Raw genomic sequence first — 7,141 nt, 5'->3', positions numbered from 1 at the left:
AATCGAGGAAAAACTGACAAAGCAAAGTACTTTGAAGAGCGTTTTCCAAAACCAACGTTTTCAAAGTCAACTTAAAAAATTGCCCAAAAATCGAAAAATAGGAAATTCATCAAAAAATCGATGGGGCTACCTAGATAAACTTATAATCTTCCAAACAAACATCGATTTGTATTTTTCTGACGTTCCATCACGCAGCTATAAGTCGTTGAAATGAGCCGTTTCTGTTGCGAAACAAAAGACTTGACCATTTAAGCGACGAACCCGGTTTGATAATAGTGCGATCACTTTTTCAACTTCAAAAATCTGCCAAAAATCGAATAATTGGAAATTCAACAAAAACTCGACGGGGCTAGGTGGATAAACTTATAATCAATCAAAAGAATATCGATTTGTATTTTTCTGATGACCCATCACGCAGCTACGATGGGCACCGAAAAAAGTATTTTTTCGAAGACATGACTGCCTAAATTTGATACCATAGATGACATTTTTAATTAATCTTCCCCAAAATAGAACCAAATATTCTTCAAAAGCTCTTGTTTAATATGCCATTCATTTGAAAGAATAAAGTTGTGGTTGGTTACGTCACAAAAATCGTCAAAAATGATCCTTGTTTTGGTAAGAAATTACCGAAGCAAATGATTCAATCTGAAATGTAATCGAAAGTTGGAAAACTTATCTTTGTGATACCGCTAACATTCATTATTAATTCTCAAATGACAAAATGAGTTATAATGGTACCTTTTTATAATGTGGAAGAACAAGCTATAAAGTAACATTTCATTAGGAAAAAGTGTTCCACTCCCGATAAGGTTTCAAAACCAAATTTCCTCCCCTATCAGCACGCGGAACGCCTCTCACCCGGTAGACACAACAAGTGTTTTCGTTTCAAGCTTCCGTAAACACTTCTTAAAACAAGGACGGATGTCACCTAAATAACGAGGTGCAACGTCACTCCGTCACTCCGTCAACACTCGGTCAGCTCCCAAAAACGAATCACCCCTTCAGTGTTAACGAAAAACACAAGACCACGTAGCCCCTCTCACTCCCTTTCGAAAAAAGGATCGCCAGCACATTTTTCTCCTTGATTTGCATCTTTTCTTCCCCCTTTACTGCCCGATAAACCATTATTCGTGTTTCGCTTAACGGCTTGTGTCTTTTGTGTGTGCGCACACGTTTCGCTTTTTTTTTTGCTTGGCTCGGTTCCTTTCGATTGTTTTGGCGTGGACCCAACGCAACTCCGGCGACGCCAGCGGCTCTGAACCAGCGGCCTAGTGCATCGCATCACATGCCGGACGCCTGGAAACATAAACAAACATTCGGATGGACGCGCCAATGGGAGGGCTGCAGGCAACAGACATGCATGCACCATAAAATTGGTCGGCTGATTGATCGATGGGGTAGTTATGCTGTGTTTTTTTTTGTTTGGGATCCATCAGGAGCAGAGATGCGATGGCGATCGAACGCGAGCTAATTAAACAGAACGAGCCCACCCCTTGTGGCCTTTTCCGCGTTGCATGCTGCAGCACGATCGTCAAATGTTTTAAGACGTTTCGGTCATCAACCGAGGTTCTCGGTCTCCTGCCAACCCGTGCGAACTCGCGGGTTCTTAATTTTTTGGCGCACAAAACGAACATTGCGTGAACGCGGACCAGAACCGGTTCCCGGCTCATCCGGTTCGGTGGCGACAGTAAACACACAAAAAAAAAACGCCGTTTGCCTTCACCTTTGTCACCCTTCGATCGGTCGGTCGGTTGAGTAATCCTCGAGCATTTTCAATGAGGCGTGCAAATAGGAACGGTAACTCACGAACCGCCGGGACCTTGGTGACCTCGGGATCGCGCGCGCGCCCGGATCTTTTTCGGGTGCCCTCAACAGGTGCGTAGGCCGTTCGTCTGCGTCCGTTTCAACAAACACCCTCACCGCAGCCACCGCAATGCAAATAGTAGTGGCCACCGATGATTGTGCCGTGCGATCGCTGTTTTGGAAAGACAAATTCAATTCGTGAACTCTCGGGACCCTAGTGGCGGCATTCCGGCGATTGATCGGTGCGTCAACAGCGCGCACACCGCGCTATTTGTCGTCGTTGCTCGCGTAAAGTTGTCGCGGACCTGGCCCATTCCAGCGGTGCGACGATGTGCCGTTACCACCCTGAGCATCGTGTGTGGTCAAGCAGCCCACAGGTTGTGCCTAGGTGAGCGAGCGATCGCGCGCGCGCGCGCGCGTCATCGTGTGATGAGTAATTTGTTTTGTCGAAGCATTTATGTAGCGAGCCGGGGCGACCGCTCTAGGTCCTGTCCTTTCCAATCCAGATCGATCGTTTGGTGGTCCCTCGATCGGGGGGCCGGATGCGGTCACTTATCGCGCCGAGCGAAGAAAATTGATCGAACGGTGCGTAGAGATAGAGACCGGGAGACATGGAGAGCGAGTGAATAAGATCGCGTAGATCGATCGAGGAGCTTTCCCGCCAACGATGATCGGGCCGATCGGAAAGGCGGAGAGTTTATGAAATGTACAACTTTATCATCATCATCCTGCGAAGGTACCGGCAACCGGTTCGTCCGTCCGTCCGGGGTCCCTCTCATCAGTCAGTCTCTCGTGAGGTCTCTCTCTCTCTCGCCCCGCGTGCTTCGCGTACGTTATCGATATGGGGGGGGGGGGAGCATTAATAATAAATCAATTACAAACTAATGACTTGGCGGAATTTTTATTGAATAAAATTAATAAATGTTTCCCGTTTCGAGCGCCCCCCTTTTCTGGTCGCATCTCTCATCGCACGGGACACAGCTGAGGGAGAGAGATGGGCACGATGTGAAGATGATGATGCGTGATGGGAACTCGCTTCGAAAGGAAAGGAAAGGAAAGCATCTCCCCGAGGCCACGTTCCTAACCTCAAAACTTCCCTTGGCCGCTAGCTGCGCTAGAGGAAATCCTTTCTATTTTCGATTGTTTTGACTTCATTAGCGCTGAGCCGTGGGGTCAAAGAGCTGAAGAGGCTCGAGCGTTCATTTGGCAAAATGTCGATTGCATCCGTTTTTCGATATGAGTTGGTTCGTTGTTTGAAGGAAATCTCAAACTTATATTTGATCTAGCTTATCTTGATCGAGACATCATGACAGAATCTCAATTCGAAAGCGACGACCACGACTTTTGGCCAGCCAGGTGCACACCGATCCGTCCATAGTGCTGCGAGTCGGTTGTTACAGTTTATGGCCCTTTTTAAATACCGTTTACCGTCGACCGTGTGGTCAATCCAGGTGAAGCGGCAATGGGCCTGCATCATGGGAATGATTGAAACCGAAAGCATGCACCACTCCTTCAACTCAACACCGCTGGCTAGCACATCAAAGTAGATAAATCAATCCCCGAAGCTGATCGTTGACTCGATCGCAGGTTTGATGAAGCAGCAGCCGCACCTTGCTCGATTGCTTTCATGCAGCCGCCAATCTCGTGTTCGTTTGAAATGAAACAGAGGTGTTCTCCCACCGATCGCTAAGCGCGTTGTTTACACGTTTGATTCGAGCCTCGCCAATGCGATGAGTGTGAGAACGCTTGGCGTGATGATCACAGCGTAAAGCAACGATCGAGGCACCATTTTTTGTCATCTGCTAAAAATGGCCAATGGCCTCTTCGATTCCGTTCGATGCACTTATGATCGGAACCACCAGCAACGTGTCAAAGAGAAGCGTGTGGCTTTTCTGGTCCCATTACTAAACATCGCACATCGTTTCTTTGAGCCTCGTCTTTTCGCAACTCTCAGGACAATCACACGATTTATGGCGATTCGAATGCTCCACACCGTGCTTGTGTACAACGATTTATTGCCCGCCAAATTGATCGATAAACCGCCATTCAAATGTGCGCGCCGGTGCTGGAAAGGAGGTGTCGTGATGCGATGAAAACTTTCGTCAAAACAGTACGTCCGGGACGCATTACGCGGTGAGTCATTTGTCATCGATCATGTTTATTGATCTCTCTTGCTCCGCTGGTGGTGAAGTAGCTCACGCGGAATGCAACAAAGAGCCATTTGCGATGTCTTGTGGCTTGCACATGCGGTTCGCGAACGAAAGCACCGATCCACGATCAGTCACGCATCGCTCCAGGATACCGCGGTCGTCGTCGTGGCCGGTGGAGCGAACTTACAACACACATGCCCTCCTCGTGTGTCCAGCGTGCAGTTGCGGTGCACCTGGGTGTTGCGGAGATCGCGATATCACGCATCGAGCATGCGAGTGAAGGCGAGTGGCGCGATAAATTCCGTAATTTATGTGGCGGCCAGGCCAGGCGGCTCCTTCTTCCTCTAGCGGCGTTCCGGATGCACCATCGAGCGCCACGACTGTCAACACCCAGCGCACCCCGCACCACGGGTCACCGCTGGACACTGCGAATCAGAATGCGAAAGGTGGCGCTGCGCTGTCGATGTTGCTTCTTGTGCTGCTTGCTCGGCTGGGTCTTGGTGCAGTTTGCAACGCCGCGTGAATCCGTTATGAAATTGCACATTAAAATGCAATAAAACAAAACGAGTCCCTCGCGGTGCTGCACACGTGTGCGCAAGAGACTCTGCGAAAACCGGTGGACGATCGCGCGGTGAAGATGTCTCCTGAGAGTTCCGAGCTCGTGTGTCGTTGCTTCGAAGGCGAAAGCCCCGATCCTCACCGCGCACTTGGGGCAGATGGGATTAATCGTACCGCATCAGACAAATTGGAGCCAGCTAGTAGTGCCAGCCAGGTGGTGGAGGTCGGCCACAGTTGGTTTGCGTTGACGGAGGTGAGAGCGATCGCAAATTCCATCGACGCACACTTTGCACTTGGCATGAGGAATTTCGAGAACTATTCGTCGCCTCGGTTCTCGGTGGCACACAAAGTCATCGTCGTGGGTGATCGTCTGGCCTCTAAAAAGGGAGCGCCTCCCCTGGGGCGACACCATCAAACGTGTCGTGTCAATCGTGGCGGTCTCGCTTAGCGGCCTGTCACTTGCTAATGCCGTCGATCGGTAGATAGTTTTCGAGAGAAATGAGGAATTAGAAAGAAAGGCAAGTGCGGTAGGTCTCCGAGGAACCACCGCGCACAGGAGAACGAACGAAAAACTCCAGTCACGTCTCGAGACTCTCCAATTCTCGTTGTGTTCTTGTGGTTGGCCGACAACTTGAGGGACGAGAAAGGCAGGGCCGGGCAGGAGAATCAGCTCGTGTCTTGGAGCCCTTTACGGGGGGAAGATCGTGAGTTGATTGAATTGTTGCTTAACCTTGCTCTGCAGCCACCATGCAGCAGCGGTGCACTTTTCGGAGGAGTCCGCCTCTCTCTCTCTCTCTTTCTCTAATCGCCGGGGTGGCACAGATCGTGCCCTGGGAATTATCGGACCGGGGCGATCCTCGATCGTACAGGCGTAGATAAGGGAGGAGGTCTCGTTCTCGTTTGTTTCCTCCTGCGCCCTCCCAGCCGAACAACCATGTTGTACTAATTGATTTATTCCGTTACGAGCGAAAGATCAAAGATCTGGACGGTATCTCGGGATCTGGTGGCTCCGTGGGGCCTTACCACGAATTCCTTTGTTTTACCACAATTAGAACGCGCGATCGGAAATCAGTTAGATTGTGAGATGCGGGCCAAGGATTCGTACGAAAGATGCTAGACTTGTAGATGCGATCGAAGGCGAGCGGCAAAGGAATACAATCGATTAAAGCCTACTGCAGGTGGCCAATGGACACTTGGATTAAACGGAAAAGACCTCGCTAAACACTAGCAGAGATCACCGGTTTATCCACGATTTAACATAAATTTGTAACATTTTACCTCCCGCTCGCTCGCTCGCTCACTTGAGCCAGTTTTCACTCCACAGCTCCGGTCTTGGGTCCTGAATCCCAGATGATCGATAGGCCGGGCCATAAATTTGCCCAGCGCTGGAGACGTCCCAGTGAGTCCCCGGGTGAGAGTTATAAACGCTGATCAAGCATTCAATAACTCACCGCGGTGCAGGCTGAGCGATGTTGTTCGCCGGTTGATTGGACGTTTATGAATGAATGTGCGCGCCCGGCCAAGCCAAGCCTTATGGCCGCTGCTGTATGCGCTCACAGCATTAGAGAGAGATCCCCGAGCACGAGCAGCAGCAGCAGCAGCAGCAGCAACGGGGGATTGCAGCATGATTTCTTGGACTTTATGGCACAAATAAATCACCAGCCAGCCAGCTAGCCAGCCAGCTAGCACCGCAAACCAGGGCCCCGTTGGCCGATCTTCTCGCCGTCGAAAGTAAACCTGTTCGCCTGCCGCGATTGGCGGCTCAGTGGTTCGCGATGGCAATAGATTTGTTTCGGTCGCCCCTGTTGCACCCCCTCTCTCTAATCGGTTCAGCTGTGGTTCGTTGCCGGATTGCCGAGCCGAGAAAGAAATGTGGCTTCACCGAAAGCATCACCACCAGCGACGTCGCGATCGCGCGCGCGCCCGCTTGATCGCGAACAGCAAAAGGGGCAGAGGATTGCAGTGCAGTCCCGGGTTGCTGCACCGGTTTGCGTCTCTTTATGAGCGACGAGGAAGTCATAAAGAAATGTTTGGAACGTATTTTAGCGTCCCCTCTTCCACCCCCTTTTCTTCTCTCTACAGCACCACTAACCTACTCCTCGATGATCGCGAAGGGGGAACCATTTTTCAATATGCACTCTGGCCTAGTTTTTGCGTTGCAGGCGCACGCTCCATTACTCTCCGAAAAGGCCGCATTACCGGGGCGTTTCCTGGAAGGGGCCCAGGCTGACGCTATCAGTCAATGATATTATTAATTGCTCGCCAGGAGAAACGCCTCCCCCGGGTGGATGGGGCTAGTGTTGCATCGATTGCATTCCTGGGTACCCCTAAGCATAATCAAGATGCAAGATACCGGGCGTTTCAACGAGCAAATTAATAAAATGTCAAGCACCGTAACGCGTCTCTCTCGACGGACGGTTGGAATCCAGACGCACGGCACGACCAGATGCCAGATTGTTCAATTACCGCGCGTGGAATTCGCGCAGAAAAGACGCGCAGATTCTCAATCCTGCTTAGCGTCAGTCGGTGTCCCAAGAGTGAGTCCGCGAGAAGCTCGAGAAGAATCATGAATGAAAGCGATTATGGCCCCCCGTTTGACCTTTCGCGAGGATCCATTTTCTTTCACA

Source organism: Anopheles aquasalis, chromosome 2, assembly GCF_943734665.1.
Source record: "Anopheles aquasalis chromosome 2, idAnoAquaMG_Q_19, whole genome shotgun sequence".
Lineage (NCBI taxonomy): Eukaryota > Metazoa > Arthropoda > Insecta > Diptera > Culicidae > Anopheles > Anopheles aquasalis.
This window is presented reverse-complemented; position numbering follows the sequence as displayed.